Below are 16927 nucleotides of genomic sequence, written 5' to 3'. Positions count from 1 at the left end.
CACCGTGGTGGGCACCTCGGAGCACACCAAGGTGGGCAGCGAGGTGCGCACCTTTGATGCGATGCCTTCACTAATTTCCATAAAAGGCAAAAAAAAAACGAGATTTTAAAATTTCCGTTTTGAAAGATAGTGAGAAAAAGGGAATGCTGGTGCCATCTTGAGCCCGCCCTGGTGCGCAGCCCAGCCAAGGTGTGCGCACCAAGGTGCCCACCCTGGCGAAGGTGCGCGCCCGGGCAATTAACCCAACTTCCAACTTCGCGCGCGCCAGGGTGGGAGCGCACCCAACAACCGGGCCTGGGAAGAGCCAATGCGAGAAACCCCACCAAACGCTCTGACAAAAAAAGAGGGGGCGCTCCAGTAACCCCGCTTCGGAGCGCACCCTGGGCAAACCCAGCCAAGGTGCCCACCCCGGCCAAGGTGCAGGCGAGGTGCGCACCCGGGGCAAACCGGGCTCCGACAACGTGCACGCCGCACCTTGGAGCACACTTCGTAGCGCTCCCGGGTGCGCACCTCAGAGCACACCAAGGTGGGCAGCGAGGTGCGCACCTTTGATGCGCTGCCTTCACTAATTTCCAGAAAAGGCAAAAAAAAAAGGAGATTTTAAAATTTCCGTTTTGAAAGATAGTGAAAAAAACGGAACGCGCGTGCCATCTTGAGCCCGCCCTGGTGCGCAGCCCAGGTAAGGTGCCCACCCTGGCAAAGGTGCGCACCCGGGCAATTAACCCTACTTCCGACTTCGTGCGCGCCAGGGTGGCAACCGGGCCTCGGAAGAGCCAATGCGAGAAACCCCACCAAACGCTCCGACAAAAAAAGAGGCGGCGCTCCAATAACCCCGCTTCGGAGCGCAGCCGGGGCAAACCCAGCCAAGGTGCCCACCCCGACGAAGGTGCACGCGAGGTGCGCACCCGGGGCAAACCGGGCTCCGACAACGTGCACGCAGCACCTTGGAGCACACTTCGAAGCACTCCCGGGTGCCCACCGGCGTTGCGCACCGTGGTGGGCAGCGAGGTGCGCACCTTTGATGCGCTGCCTTCACTAATTTCCAGAAAAAGGCAAAAAAAAATGAGATTTTAAAATTTCCGTTTTGAAAGATAGTGAAAAAAAAGGAACGCGGGTGCCATCTTGAGCCCGCCCTGGTGCGCAGCCCAGGCAAGGCATGCGCACCAAGGTGCCCACCCGAGGTGCACACCCGGGGCAAACCGGGCTCCGACTTCGTGCAGGCCGCACCTTGGAGCACACTTCGGAGCGCTCCTTGGTGCGCACCATGGTGCCCACCAGGGCGCGCAACCCAGCCAAGGTCTGCACACTAAGGTGCCCACCCCGGCGAAGGTGCACGCGAGGTGCGCACCCGGGGCAAACCGGGCTCCGACTTCGTGCACGCCATGGTGCCCACCGCGGCGAAGGTGCACGCGAGGTGCGCACCCGGGGCAAACCGGGCTCCGACTTCGTGCACGCCGCACCTTGGAGCACACTTCGGAGCGCTCCTTGGTGCGCACCATGGTGCCCACCAGGGCGCGCAACCCAGCCAAGGTGTGCGCACCAAGGTGCACGCGAGGTGCGCACCCGGGGCAAACCGGGGTCCGACTTCGTGCACGCCGCACCTTGGAGCACACATCGGAGCGCTCCCAGGTTCGCACCAGCGTTGCGCACCTTTGATGCGCTGCCTTCACTAATTTCCAGAAAAGGCAAAAAAAAACGATATTTTAAAATTTCCGTTCTGAAAGATAGTGAAAAAAACGGAACGCGGGTGCCATCTTGAGCCCTTCCTGGTGCGCAGCCCAGGCAAGTTGTGCGCACCAAGGTGCCCACCCTGGCGGAGGTGCGCGCCCGGGGCAAACCGGGCTCCGACTTCGTGCACTGCATGGTGCCCACCAAGGCGCGCAACCCAGCCAAGGTGCCCACCGCAGCGAAGGTGCACGCGAGGTGCACACCCGGGGCAAACCGGGCTCCGACTTCGTGCACGCCGCACCTTGGAGCACACTTCAGAGCGCTCCTTGGTGCGCACCAGGGCGCGCAACCCAGCCGAGGTGCCCACCCCGGCGAAGGTGCACGCGAGGTGCGCACCCGGGGCAAACCGGGCTCCGACTTCGTGCACGCCATGGTGCCCACCGCGGCGAAGGTGCGCACCCGGGGCAAACCGGGCTCCGACTTCGTGCACGCCGCACCTTGGAGCACACTTCGGAGCGCTCCTTGGTGCGCACCATGGTGCCCACCAGGCCGCGCAACCCAGCCAAGGTGTGCGCACCAAGGTGCACGCGAGGTGCGCACCCGGGGCAAACCGGGGTCCGACTTCGTGCACGCCGCACCTTGGAGCACACATCGGGGCGCTCCCGGGTTCGCACCGGCGTTGCGCACCGTGGTGGGCACCTCGGAGCACACCAAGGTGGGCAGCGAGGTGCGCACCTTTGATGCGATGCCTTCACTAATTTCCATAAAAGGCAAAAAAAAAACGAGATTTTAAAATTTCCGTTTTGAAAGATAGTGAGAAAAAGGGAATGCTGGTGCCATCTTGAGCCCGCCCTGGTGCGCAGCCCAGCCAAGGTTTGCGCACCAAGGTGCCCACCCTGGCGAAGGTGCGCGCCCGGGCAATTAACCCAACTTCCAACTTCGCGCGCGCCAGGGTGGGAGCGCACCCAACAACCGGGCCTGGGAAGAGCCAATGCGAGAAACCCCACCAAACTCTCTGACAAAAAAAGAGGGGGCGCTCCAGTAACCCCGCTTCGGAGCGCACCCTGGGCAAACCCAGCCAAGGTGCCCACCCCGGCCAAGGTGCAGGCGAGGTGCGCACCCGGGGCAAACCGGGCTCCGACAACGTGCACGCCGCACCTTGGAGCACACTTCGTAGCGCTCCCGGGTGCGCACCTCAGAGCACACCAAGGTGGGCAGCGAGGTGCGCACCTTTGATGCGCTGCCTTCACTAATTTCCAGAAAAGGCAAAAAAAAAAGGAGATTTTAAAATTTCCGTTTTGAAAGATAGTGAAAAAAACGGAACGCGCGTGCCATCTTGAGCCCGCCCTGGTGCGCAGCCCAGGTAAGGTGCCACCCTGGCAAAGGTGCGCACCCGGGCAATTAACCCTACTTCCGACTTCGTGAACGCCAGGGTGGCAACCGGGCCTCGGAAGAGCCAATGCGAGAAACCCCACCAAACGCTCCGACAAAAAAAGAGGCGGCGCTCCAATAACCCCGCTTCGGAGCGCAGCCGGGGCAAACCAAGCCAAGGTGCCCACCCCGACGAAGGTGCACGCGAGGTGCGCACCCGGGGCAAACCGGGCTCCGACAACGTGCACGCAGCACCTTGGAGCACACTTCGAAGCACTCCCGGGTGCCCACCGGCGTTGCGCACCGTGGTGGGCAGCGAGGTGCGCACCTTTGATGCGCTGCCTTCACTAATTTCCAGAAAAAGGCAAAAAAAAATGAGATTTTAAAATTTCCGTTTTGAAAGATAGTGAAAAAAAAGGAACGCGGGTGCCATCTTGAGCCCGCCCTGGTGCGCAGCCCAGGCAAGGCATGCGCACCAAGGTGCCCACCCGAGGTGCACACCCGGGGCAAACCGGGCTCCGACTTCGTGCAGGCCGCACCTTGGAGCACACTTCGGAGCGCTCCTTGGTGCGCACCATGGTGCCCACCAGGGCGCACCCGAGGCAAACCGGGCTCCGACTTCGTGCACGCCGCACCTTGGAGCACACATCGGAGCGCTCCCAGGTTCGCACCAGCGTTGCGCACCTTTGATGCGCTGCCTTCACTAATTTCCAGAAAAGGCAAAAAAAAACGATATTTTAAAATTTCCGTTCTGAAAGATAGTGAAAAAAACGGAACGCGGGTGCCATCTTGAGCCCTTCCTGATGCGCAGCCCAGGCAAGTTGTGCGCACCAAGGTGCCCACCCTGGCGGAGGTGCGCGCCCGGGGCAAACCGGGCTCCGACTTCGTGCACTGCATGGTGCCCACCAAGGCGCGCAACCCAGCCAAGGTGCCCACCGCAGCGAAGGTGCACGCGAGGTGCGCACCCGAGGTGCACACCCGGGGCAAACCGGGCTCCGACTTCGTGCACGCCGCACCTTGGAGCACACTTCAGAGCGCTCCTTGGTACGCACCAGGGCGCGCAACCCAGCCAAGGTGCTCACCCCGGCGAAGGTGCACGCGAGGTGCGCACCCGGGGCAAACCGGGCTCGGACTTCGTGCACGCCGCACCTTGGAGCACACATCGGAGCGCTCCCGGGTTCGCACCAGCATTGCGCACCTTTGATGCGCTGCCTTCACTAATTTCCAGAAAAGGCAAAAAAAAGAAAAAAATGAGATTTTAAAATTTCCGTTTTGAAAGATAGTGAAAAAAACGGAACGCGGGTGCCATCTTGAGCCCGCCCTGGTGTGCAGCCCAGGCAAGTTGTGCGCACCAAGGCACCCACCCTGGCCAAGGTGGGTCACGGGGTGGGTCCTAGGGTGGGTAACGGGGTGGGTACTAAGGTGCGTGCCAAGGTGGGTCATAGGGTGGGTGCCAAGGTGGGCACCAGGGTGGGTGTGCACCAACCCTAGCCAGGGTAGGTCACGGGGTGGTTGTCGGGGTGGGCGTCAAGGAGCCAAGGTGGGTGGCAAGTAGCCAAGTTGCGTGCCAAGGTGGGTGTCGGGGTGGGTGCCAAGGATCCAAGGTGGGTGCCAAGGAACCAAGGTGGGTGTCTGGGTGGGTGCCGAGGTGGGAGCCAGGGTGGGTCCCAAGGTGAGTGCAAAGGTGGGTGCCAGGGTCAAGGTGAGTGCCAATGTGGGTTCCAAGGTGCCAGGGTCAGGGTGAGTGCCAATGTGGGTTCAAAGGTGCTAAGTTGGGTGCGAGGTTGGGTGCGAGGGTGGGTGGGTGCCAAGGTGTGCTAGGTGGAAGCCCGGGTGGGTCGGCATCCCATGGGTGTCGAGTTGGGTGCCTGATGGGTGCTTCTTGTCAAGTTTTAGTCGTCGGGACTCATTTCGAGCCTTAGAGGTCGTTTCTTGTCCGGTTGCCCTGTCTTCGACCTGGGAACCCAATTTTGGTCCTCGGGTCCCATTTTTTTTTGTCTCGCATCCCACTTTTGGCCTGTGGCCTTTTCGGGGTCGATTCTCGTTTTGGGCATCAGAGCATGTTTCTTCTCCTAAAACCCAATATTTGTTTATTAAGTCTCGGAACACATTTTTGTTCTCGTGGACCCATCATGGGTCTTGGAACGCATTTGTGGTCCTTGGGTCCCATTTTGCATCCCGAAACTTGTGTTTTGGTGCTTGATCCCTATTTTGGGTGCCCACCTTGCACCAAGTGCGCACCCGGGGCAAACCGAGCGCCTTGGTGCACCGGGGCAAGATCGAGCGTGCACCCGAGGCGCCCCGAACATGCACCAAGGTGCACTCGGCCCACATGTGAGCGCAGGTCGTTGCGCCCGAGGTGGTGTGTGGGCACCGCGTTGCAGACGGGACACTGCACGCACACGACGCCCCCTCCAGGTGCACGCACGTAGGCCGGGCCGGGTGCACACCCGACGCCCTAGCAAGGTGCGCGCACCCGGGCAGGGCTCACACTTGGCGAACGGGGCGCACTTCGCGAGGGAGGGTGTGCACCTCGACGGGGGTGGGTGGCCGGGGTGGATTCGCACGTGGGTCGCGGTTTGCTAAGTACACACTGCGACAAGCTCATAACGGGTGCGATCATACCAGCGTTAGTGCACCGGATCCCATCAGAACTCCGCAGTTAAGCGCGCTTGGGCCGGAGTAGTACTGGGATGGGTGACCTCCCGGGAAGTCCCGGTGTTGCACCCTTTTTTAGTTTTTCGCCGGGCGTCGCAATGCTATTTGAATAAACCTTTTGCCCGTTTGCGTTCTCGTCGGGGCCGGGCCGGGCCGGGGTGCGCTGCCCGCACTACCGCGCGCGCGGGGGCGACACCGAGCGCGCACCCGAGGCGCCCCGAGCACACAGGCCACGGTGCAACCCGGGCGTTGTGCGCGCACCCCGGTGCGCCCGAGGTGCTGCGCGCGCACCCAGGTGAAATCGGTGTGCACCTCGGCCAGTGCGCGCTCGGTCGAGTCGCGCACGTTGGCCAAGGTGCACGGTGATGTTTCTTACTCTAAGGTTCCGCACCAGACGCCCGGGACAGGTGAGCGAAGCTGGGCGGGGCCGGGTGCGCGGCCGGGGCAGGTGCACGCAGCTGGAGAGAGCTTTGGAGCACACTTCGGAGCGCACCAATGATGCGCTCCATTCAAAAGTTTCCTGAAAAGGCAAAAAAAGTTGAGATTATAGAATTTCCCACTTGAGAGATTGTAAAAAAAAAAAATTTAAAATGAAGGAAACGCGGGTGCCAAGGTGTGCGCAGCCCAGCCAAGGTGTGCGCACCAAGGCGCCCACCCTGGCGAAGGTGCACGCAAGGTGCGCACCCGAGGCAAACCGGACAATTAACCCAACTTTCGACTTCGCGCGCACCTTGGAGCGCACTTCGGAGCGCTCCTTGGTGCGCACCAATCTTGGGCACCTCGGAGTGCACCATGGCGCCCACCAAGGTGCGCACCCGGGGCAAACCGAGCTCCGACTTCGTGCGCACCTTGGAGCGCACGAAAGGTGCGCACCATGGCGCCCACCAAGGTGCGCAGCCCAGCCAAGGCGTGCGCATCAAGGTGCGCACCCTGGCGAAGGTGCGCACCCGGGGCAAACCGAGCTCCGACTTCGTGCGCACCTTGGAGCGCACAAAAGGTGCGCAACCCAGCCAAGGTGTGCGCACCCCGGTCAAACCGAGCTCCGAATCGTGCGCACCAGAGGTGCACGCCATCGTGCGCACCTTGGAGCACACTTCGGAGCCCTCCTTGGTGCGCGCCGATGTTGCGCACCTCGGAGCGCACCCGGGGAAAACAATGCAATTAACCCGACTTTCGACTTCGTGGGCACCTCGGAGCGCTCTCGGGTTCGCACCTCGGAGCACACCGAGGTGCGCACCTTTGATGCGCTGCCTTCACCAATTTCCAGAAAAGGCAAGAAAACATTGAGAAGGTGTGCGCACCGAGGTGCCCACCCTGGCGAAGGTGCACGCGAGGTGCGCACCCGGGGCAAACCGGGCTCCGACTTCGTGCACGCCGCACCTTGGAGCACACTTCGGAGCGCTCCTTGGTGCGCACCAGGGCGCGCAACCCCGCCGAGGTGCCCACCCCGGCGAAGGTGCACGCGAGGTGCGCACCCGGGGCAAACCGGGCTCCGACTTCGTGCACGCCATGGTGCCCACCGCGGCGAAGGTGCACGCGAGGTGCGCACCCGGGGCAAACCGGGCTCCGACTTCGTGCACGCCGCACCTTGGAGCACACTTCGGAGCGCTCCTTGGTGCGCACCATGGTGCCCACCAGGGCGCGCAACCCCGCCGAAGGTGCACGCGAGGTGCGCACCCGGGGCAAACCGGGCTCCGACTTCGTGCACGCCGCACCTTGGAGCACACTTCGGAGCGCTCCTTGGTGCGCACCATGGTGCCCACCAGGGCGCGCAACCCCGCCGAAGGTGCACGCGAGGTGCGCACCCGGGGCAAACCGGGCTCCGACTTCGTGCACGCCATGGTGCGCACCGCGGCGAAGGTGCGCACCCGGGGCAAACCGGGCTCCGACTTCGTGCACGCCGCACCTTGGAGCACACTTCGGAGCGCTCCTTGGTGCGCACCAGGGCGCGCAACCCAGCCGAGGTGCCCACCCCGGCGAAGGTGCACGCGAGGTGCGTACCCGGGGCAAACCGGGCTCCGACTTCGTGCACGCCGCACCTTGGAGCACACTTCGGAGCGCTCCTTGGTGCGCACCATGGTGCCCACCAGGCCGCGCAACCCAGCCAAGGTGTGCGCACCAAGGTGCACGCGAGGTGCGCACCCGGGGCAAACCGGGGTCCGACTTCGTGCACGCCGCACCTTGGAGCACACATCGGGGCGCTCCCGGGTTCGCACCGGCGTTGCGCACCGTGGTGGGCACCTCGGAGCACACCAAGGTGGGCAGCGAGGTGCGCACCTTTGATGCGATGCCTTCACTAATTTCCATAAAAGGCAAAAAAAAAACGAGATTTTAAAATTTCCGTTTTGAAAGATAGTGAGAAAAAGGGAATGCTGGTGCCATCTTGAGCCCGCCCTGGTGCGCAGCCCAGCCAAGGTGTGCGCACCAAGGTGCCCACCCTGGCGAAGGTGCGCGCCCGGGCAATTAACCCAACTTCCAACTTCGCGCGCGCCAGGGTGGGAGCGCACCCAACAACCGGGCCTGGGAAGAGCCAATGCGAGAAACCCCACCAAACGCTCTGACAAAAAAAGAGGGGGCGCTCCAGTAACCCCGCTTCGGAGCGCACCCTGGGCAAACCCAGCCAAGGTGCCCACCCCGGCCAAGGTGCAGGCGAGGTGCGCACCCGGGGCAAACCGGGCTCCGACAACGTGCACGCCGCACCTTGGAGCACACTTCGTAGCGCTCCCGGGTGCGCACCTCAGAGCACACCAAGGTGGGCAGCGAGGTGCGCACCTTTGATGCGCTGCCTTCACTAATTTCCAGAAAAGGCAAAAAAAAAAGGAGATTTTAAAATTTCCGTTTTGAAAGATAGTGAAAAAAACGGAACGCGCGTGCCATCTTGAGCCCGCCCTGGTGCGCAGCCCAGGTAAGGTGCCCACCCTGGCAAAGGTGCGCACCCGGGCAATTAACCCTACTTCCGACTTCGTGCGCGCCAGGGTGGCAACCGGGCCTCGGAAGAGCCAATGCGAGAAACCCCACCAAACGCTCCGACAAAAAAAGAGGCGGCGCTCCAATAACCCCGCTTCGGAGCGCAGCCGGGGCAAACCCAGCCAAGGTGCCCACCCCGACGAAGGTGCACGCGAGGTGCGCACCCGGGGCAAACCGGGCTCCGACAACGTGCACGCAGCACCTTGGAGCACACTTCGAAGCACTCCCGGGTGCCCACCGGCGTTGCGCACCGTGGTGGGCAGCGAGGTGCGCACCTTTGATGCGCTGCCTTCACTAATTTCCAGAAAAAGGCAAAAAAAAATGAGATTTTAAAATTTCCGTTTTGAAAGATAGTGAAAAAAAAGGAACGCGGGTGCCATCTTGAGCCCGCCCTGGTGCGCAGCCCAGGCAAGGCATGCGCACCAAGGTGCCCACCCGAGGTGCACACCCGGGGCAAACCGGGCTCCGACTTCGTGCAGGCCGCACCTTGGAGCACACTTCGGAGCGCTCCTTGGTGCGCACCATGGTGCCCACCAGGGCGCGCAACCCAGCCAAGGTCTGCACACTAAGGTGCCCACCCCGGCGAAGGTGCACGCGAGGTGCGCACCCGGGGCAAACCGGGCTCCGACTTCGTGCACGCCATGGTGCCCACCGCGGCGAAGGTGCACGCGAGGTGCGCACCCGGGGCAAACCGGGCTCCGACTTCGTGCACGCCGCACCTTGGAGCACACTTCGGAGCGCTCCTTGGTGCGCACCATGGTGCCCACCAGGGCGCGCAACCCAGCCAAGGTGTGCGCACCAAGGTGCACGCGAGGTGCGCACCCGGGGCAAACCGGGGTCCGACTTCGTGCACGCCGCACCTTGGAGCACACATCGGAGCGCTCCCAGGTTCGCACCAGCGTTGCGCACCTTTGATGCGCTGCCTTCACTAATTTCCAGAAAAGGCAAAAAAAAACGATATTTTAAAATTTCCGTTCTGAAAGATAGTGAAAAAAACGGAACGCGGGTGCCATCTTGAGCCCTTCCTGGTGCGCAGCCCAGGCAAGTTGTGCGCACCAAGGTGCCCACCCTGGCGGAGGTGCGCGCCCGGGGCAAACCGGGCTCCGACTTCGTGCACTGCATGGTGCCCACCAAGGCGCGCAACCCAGCCAAGGTGCCCACCGCAGCGAAGGTGCACGCGAGGTGCACACCCGGGGCAAACCGGGCTCCGACTTCGTGCACGCCGCACCTTGGAGCACACTTCAGAGCGCTCCTTGGTGCGCACCAGGGCGCGCAACCCAGCCGAGGTGCCCACCCCGGCGAAGGTGCACGCGAGGTGCGCACCCGGGGCAAACCGGGCTCCGACTTCGTGCACGCCATGGTGCCCACCGCGGCGAAGGTGCGCACCCGGGGCAAACCGGGCTCCGACTTCGTGCACGCCGCACCTTGGAGCACACTTCGGAGCGCTCCTTGGTGCGCACCATGGTGCCCACCAGGCCGCGCAACCCAGCCAAGGTGTGCGCACCAAGGTGCACGCGAGGTGCGCACCCGGGGCAAACCGGGGTCCGACTTCGTGCACGCCGCACCTTGGAGCACACATCGGGGCGCTCCCGGGTTCGCACCGGCGTTGCGCACCGTGGTGGGCACCTCGGAGCACACCAAGGTGGGCAGCGAGGTGCGCACCTTTGATGCGATGCCTTCACTAATTTCCATAAAAGGCAAAAAAAAAACGAGATTTTAAAATTTCCGTTTTGAAAGATAGTGAGAAAAAGGGAATGCTGGTGCCATCTTGAGCCCGCCCTGGTGCGCAGCCCAGCCAAGGTTTGCGCACCAAGGTGCCCACCCTGGCGAAGGTGCGCGCCCGGGCAATTAACCCAACTTCCAACTTCGCGCGCGCCAGGGTGGGAGCGCACCCAACAACCGGGCCTGGGAAGAGCCAATGCGAGAAACCCCACCAAACTCTCTGACAAAAAAAGAGGGGGCGCTCCAGTAACCCCGCTTCGGAGCGCACCCTGGGCAAACCCAGCCAAGGTGCCCACCCCGGCCAAGGTGCAGGCGAGGTGCGCACCCGGGGCAAACCGGGCTCCGACAACGTGCACGCCGCACCTTGGAGCACACTTCGTAGCGCTCCCGGGTGCGCACCTCAGAGCACACCAAGGTGGGCAGCGAGGTGCGCACCTTTGATGCGCTGCCTTCACTAATTTCCAGAAAAGGCAAAAAAAAAAGGAGATTTTAAAATTTCCGTTTTGAAAGATAGTGAAAAAAACGGAACGCGCGTGCCATCTTGAGCCCGCCCTGGTGCGCAGCCCAGGTAAGGTGCCACCCTGGCAAAGGTGCGCACCCGGGCAATTAACCCTACTTCCGACTTCGTGAACGCCAGGGTGGCAACCGGGCCTCGGAAGAGCCAATGCGAGAAACCCCACCAAACGCTCCGACAAAAAAAGAGGCGGCGCTCCAATAACCCCGCTTCGGAGCGCAGCCGGGGCAAACCAAGCCAAGGTGCCCACCCCGACGAAGGTGCACGCGAGGTGCGCACCCGGGGCAAACCGGGCTCCGACAACGTGCACGCAGCACCTTGGAGCACACTTCGAAGCACTCCCGGGTGCCCACCGGCGTTGCGCACCGTGGTGGGCAGCGAGGTGCGCACCTTTGATGCGCTGCCTTCACTAATTTCCAGAAAAAGGCAAAAAAAAATGAGATTTTAAAATTTCCGTTTTGAAAGATAGTGAAAAAAAAGGAACGCGGGTGCCATCTTGAGCCCGCCCTGGTGCGCAGCCCAGGCAAGGCATGCGCACCAAGGTGCCCACCCGAGGTGCACACCCGGGGCAAACCGGGCTCCGACTTCGTGCAGGCCGCACCTTGGAGCACACTTCGGAGCGCTCCTTGGTGCGCACCATGGTGCCCACCAGGGCGCACCCGAGGCAAACCGGGCTCCGACTTCGTGCACGCCGCACCTTGGAGCACACATCGGAGCGCTCCCAGGTTCGCACCAGCGTTGCGCACCTTTGATGCGCTGCCTTCACTAATTTCCAGAAAAGGCAAAAAAAAACGATATTTTAAAATTTCCGTTCTGAAAGATAGTGAAAAAAACGGAACGCGGGTGCCATCTTGAGCCCTTCCTGATGCGCAGCCCAGGCAAGTTGTGCGCACCAAGGTGCCCACCCTGGCGGAGGTGCGCGCCCGGGGCAAACCGGGCTCCGACTTCGTGCACTGCATGGTGCCCACCAAGGCGCGCAACCCAGCCAAGGTGCCCACCGCAGCGAAGGTGCACGCGAGGTGCGCACCCGAGGTGCACACCCGGGGCAAACCGGGCTCCGACTTCGTGCACGCCGCACCTTGGAGCACACTTCAGAGCGCTCCTTGGTACGCACCAGGGCGCGCAACCCAGCCAAGGTGCTCACCCCGGCGAAGGTGCACGCGAGGTGCGCACCCGGGGCAAACCGGGCTCGGACTTCGTGCACGCCGCACCTTGGAGCACACATCGGAGCGCTCCCGGGTTCGCACCAGCATTGCGCACCTTTGATGCGCTGCCTTCACTAATTTCCAGAAAAGGCAAAAAAAAGAAAAAAATGAGATTTTAAAATTTCCGTTTTGAAAGATAGTGAAAAAAACGGAACGCGGGTGCCATCTTGAGCCCGCCCTGGTGTGCAGCCCAGGCAAGTTGTGCGCACCAAGGCACCCACCCTGGCCAAGGTGGGTCACGGGGTGGGTCCTAGGGTGGGTAACGGGGTGGGTACTAAGGTGCGTGCCAAGGTGGGTCATAGGGTGGGTGCCAAGGTGGGCACCAGGGTGGGTGTGCACCAACCCTAGCCAGGGTAGGTCACGGGGTGGTTGTCGGGGTGGGCGTCAAGGAGCCAAGGTGGGTGGCAAGTAGCCAAGTTGCGTGCCAAGGTGGGTGTCGGGGTGGGTGCCAAGGATCCAAGGTGGGTGCCAAGGAACCAAGGTGGGTGTCTGGGTGGGTGCCGAGGTGGGAGCCAGGGTGGGTCCCAAGGTGAGTGCAAAGGTGGGTGCCAGGGTCAAGGTGAGTGCCAATGTGGGTTCCAAGGTGCCAGGGTCAGGGTGAGTGCCAATGTGGGTTCAAAGGTGCTAAGTTGGGTGCGAGGTTGGGTGCGAGGGTGGGTGGGTGCCAAGGTGTGCTAGGTGGAAGCCCGGGTGGGTCGGCATCCCATGGGTGTCGAGTTGGGTGCCTGATGGGTGCTTCTTGTCAAGTTTTAGTCGTCGGGACTCATTTCGAGCCTTAGAGGTCGTTTCTTGTCCGGTTGCCCTGTCTTCGACCTGGGAACCCAATTTTGGTCCTCGGGTCCCATTTTTTTTTGTCTCGCATCCCACTTTTGGCCTGTGGCCTTTTCGGGGTCGATTCTCGTTTTGGGCATCAGAGCATGTTTCTTCTCCTAAAACCCAATATTTGTTTATTAAGTCTCGGAACACATTTTTGTTCTCGTGGACCCATCATGGGTCTTGGAACGCATTTGTGGTCCTTGGGTCCCATTTTGCATCCCGAAACTTGTGTTTTGGTGCTTGATCCCTATTTTGGGTGCCCACCTTGCACCAAGTGCGCACCCGGGGCAAACCGAGCGCCTTGGTGCACCGGGGCAAGATCGAGCGTGCACCCGAGGCGCCCCGAACATGCACCAAGGTGCACTCGGCCCACATGTGAGCGCAGGTCGTTGCGCCCGAGGTGGTGTGTGGGCACCGCGTTGCAGACGGGACACTGCACGCACACGACGCCCCCTCCAGGTGCACGCACGTAGGCCGGGCCGGGTGCACACCCGACGCCCTAGCAAGGTGCGCGCACCCGGGCAGGGCTCACACTTGGCGAACGGGGCGCACTTCGCGAGGGAGGGTGTGCACCTCGACGGGGGTGGGTGGCCGGGGTGGATTCGCACGTGGGTCGCGGTTTGCTAAGTACACACTGCGACAAGCTCATAACGGGTGCGATCATACCAGCGTTAGTGCACCGGATCCCATCAGAACTCCGCAGTTAAGCGCGCTTGGGCCGGAGTAGTACTGGGATGGGTGACCTCCCGGGAAGTCCCGGTGTTGCACCCTTTTTTAGTTTTTCGCCGGGCGTCGCAATGCTATTTGAATAAACCTTTTGCCCGTTTGCGTTCTCGTCGGGGCCGGGCCGGGCCGGGGTGCGCTGCCCGCACTACCGCGCGCGCGGGGGCGACACCGAGCGCGCACCCGAGGCGCCCCGAGCACACAGGCCACGGTGCAACCCGGGCGTTGTGCGCGCACCCCGGTGCGCCCGAGGTGCTGCGCGCGCACCCAGGTGAAATCGGTGTGCACCTCGGCCAGTGCGCGCTCGGTCGAGTCGCGCACGTTGGCCAAGGTGCACGGTGATGTTTCTTACTCTAAGGTTCCGCACCAGACGCCCGGGACAGGTGAGCGAAGCTGGGCGGGGCCGGGTGCGCGGCCGGGGCAGGTGCACGCAGCTGGAGAGAGCTTTGGAGCACACTTCGGAGCGCACCAATGATGCGCTCCATTCAAAAGTTTCCTGAAAAGGCAAAAAAAGTTGAGATTATAGAATTTCCCACTTGAGAGATTGTAAAAAAAAAAAATTTAAAATGAAGGAAACGCGGGTGCCAAGGTGTGCGCAGCCCAGCCAAGGTGTGCGCACCAAGGCGCCCACCCTGGCGAAGGTGCACGCAAGGTGCGCACCCGAGGCAAACCGGACAATTAACCCAACTTTCGACTTCGCGCGCACCTTGGAGCGCACTTCGGAGCGCTCCTTGGTGCGCACCAATCTTGGGCACCTCGGAGTGCACCATGGCGCCCACCAAGGTGCGCACCCGGGGCAAACCGAGCTCCGACTTCGTGCGCACCTTGGAGCGCACGAAAGGTGCGCACCATGGCGCCCACCAAGGTGCGCAGCCCAGCCAAGGCGTGCGCATCAAGGTGCGCACCCTGGCGAAGGTGCGCACCCGGGGCAAACCGAGCTCCGACTTCGTGCGCACCTTGGAGCGCACAAAAGGTGCGCAACCCAGCCAAGGTGTGCGCACCCCGGTCAAACCGAGCTCCGAATCGTGCGCACCAGAGGTGCACGCCATCGTGCGCACCTTGGAGCACACTTCGGAGCCCTCCTTGGTGCGCGCCGATGTTGCGCACCTCGGAGCGCACCCGGGGAAAACAATGCAATTAACCCGACTTTCGACTTCGTGGGCACCTCGGAGCGCTCTCGGGTTCGCACCTCGGAGCACACCGAGGTGCGCACCTTTGATGCGCTGCCTTCACCAATTTCCAGAAAAGGCAAGAAAACATTGAGAAGGTGTGCGCACCGAGGTGCCCACCCTGGCGAAGGTGCACGCGAGGTGCGCACCCGGGGCAAACCGGGCTCCGACTTCGTGCACGCCGCACCTTGGAGCACACTTCGGAGCGCTCCTTGGTGCGCACCAGGGCGCGCAACCCCGCCGAAGGTGCACGCGAGGTGCGCACCCGGGGCAAACCGGGCTCCGACTTCGTGCACGCCATGGTGCGCACCGCGGCGAAGGTGCGCACCCGGGGCAAACCGGGCTCCGACTTCGTGCACGCCGCACCTTGGAGCACACTTCGGAGCGCTCCTTGGTGCGCACCAGGGCGCGCAACCCAGCCGAGGTGCCCACCCCGGCGAAGGTGCACGCGAGGTGCGTACCCGGGGCAAACCGGGCTCCGACTTCGTGCACGCCGCACCTTGGAGCACACTTCGGAGCGCTCCTTGGTGCGCACCATGGTGCCCACCAGGCCGCGCAACCCAGCCAAGGTGTGCGCACCAAGGTGCACGCGAGGTGCGCACCCGGGGCAAACCGGGGTCCGACTTCGTGCACGCCGCACCTTGGAGCACACATCGGGGCGCTCCCGGGTTCGCACCGGCGTTGCGCACCGTGGTGGACACCTCGGAGCACACCAAGGTGGGCAGCGAGGTGCGCACCTTTGATGCGATGCCTTCACTAATTTCCATAAAAGGCAAAAAAAAAACGAGATTTTAAAATTTCCGTTTTGAAAGATAGTGAGAAAAAGGGAATGCTGGTGCCATCTTGAGCCCGCCCTGGTGCGCAGCCCAGCCAAGGTGTGCGCACCAAGGTGCCCACCCTGGCGAAGGTGCGCGCCCGGGCAATTAACCCAACTTCCAACTTCGCGCGCGCCAGGGTGGGAGCGCACCCAACAACCGGGCCTGGGAAGAGCCAATGCGAGAAACCCCACCAAACGCTCTGACAAAAAAAGAGGGGGCGCTCCAGTAACCCCGCTTCGGAGCGCACCCTGGGCAAACCCAGCCAAGGTGCCCACCCCGGCCAAGGTGCAGGCGAGGTGCGCACCCGGGGCAAACCGGGCTCCGACAACGTGCACGCCGCACCTTGGAGCACACTTCGTAGCGCTCCCGGGTGCGCACCTCAGAGCACACCAAGGTGGGCAGCGAGGTGCGCACCTTTGATGCGCTGCCTTCACTAATTTCCAGAAAAGGCAAAAAAAAAAGGAGATTTTAAAATTTCCGTTTTGAAAGATAGTGAAAAAAACGGAACGCACGTGCCATCTTGAGCCCGCCCTGGTGCGCAGCCCAGGTAAGGTGCCCACCCTGGCAAAGGTGCGCACCCGGGCAATTAACCCTACTTCCGACTTCGTGCGCGCCAGGGTGGCAACCGGGCCTCGGAAGAGCCAATGCGAGAAACCCCACCAAACGCTCCGACAAAAAAAGAGGCGGCGCTCCAATAACCCCGCTTCGGAGCGCAGCCGGGGCAAACCCAGCCAAGGTGCCCACCCCGACGAAGGTGCACGCGAGGTGCGCACCCGGGGCAAACCGGGCTCCGACAACGTGCACGCAGCACCTTGGAGCACACTTCGAAGCACTCCCGGGTGCCCACCGGCGTTGCGCACCGTGGTGGGCAGCGAGGTGCGCACCTTTGATGCGCTGCCTTCACTAATTTCCAGAAAAAGGCAAAAAAAAATGAGATTTTAAAATTTCCGTTTTGAAAGATAGTGAAAAAAAAGGAACGCGGGTGCCATCTTGAGCCCGCCCTGGTGCGCAGCCCAGGCAAGGCATGCGCACCAAGGTGCCCACCCGAGGTGCACACCCGGGGCAAACCGGGCTCCGACTTCGTGCAGGCCGCACCTTGGAGCACACTTCGGAGCGCTCCTTGGTGCGCACCATGGTGCCCACCAGGGCGCGCAACCCAGCCAAGGTCTGCACACCAAGGTGCCCACCCCGGCGAAGGTGCACGCGAGGTGCGCACCCGGGGCAAACCGGGCTCCGACTTCGTGCACGCCATGGTGCCCACCGCGGCGAAGGTGCACGCGAGGTGCGCACCCGGGG

The 16927-nt window shown here is 62.5% G+C and overlaps 2 non-coding genes across 2 annotated transcripts; both read left to right on the top strand.

The window, feature by feature from the left end:
* Window positions 1–5650: 5650 nt before the first annotated feature.
* On the top strand, window positions 5651–5769 carry LOC131866873 (5S ribosomal RNA). Its single transcript, XR_009365472.1, has one exon. It is a non-coding gene; the product is annotated as a 5S ribosomal RNA (ribosomal RNA).
* A 7804-nt stretch (window positions 5770–13573) lies between these two features.
* Window positions 13574–13692, top strand: LOC131866872 (5S ribosomal RNA). Its single transcript, XR_009365471.1, has one exon. It is a non-coding gene; the product is annotated as a 5S ribosomal RNA (ribosomal RNA).
* The last annotated feature ends 3235 nt before the right edge of the window (window positions 13693–16927 follow it).

Source organism: Cryptomeria japonica, unplaced genomic scaffold, assembly GCF_030272615.1.
Source record: "Cryptomeria japonica unplaced genomic scaffold, Sugi_1.0 HiC_scaffold_156, whole genome shotgun sequence".
In the NCBI taxonomy this organism is placed as follows: domain Eukaryota; kingdom Viridiplantae; phylum Streptophyta; class Pinopsida; order Cupressales; family Cupressaceae; genus Cryptomeria; species Cryptomeria japonica.
Note: the sequence above shows the minus strand (reverse complement) of the source record. Positions and strands in the feature narration are given on the sequence as shown.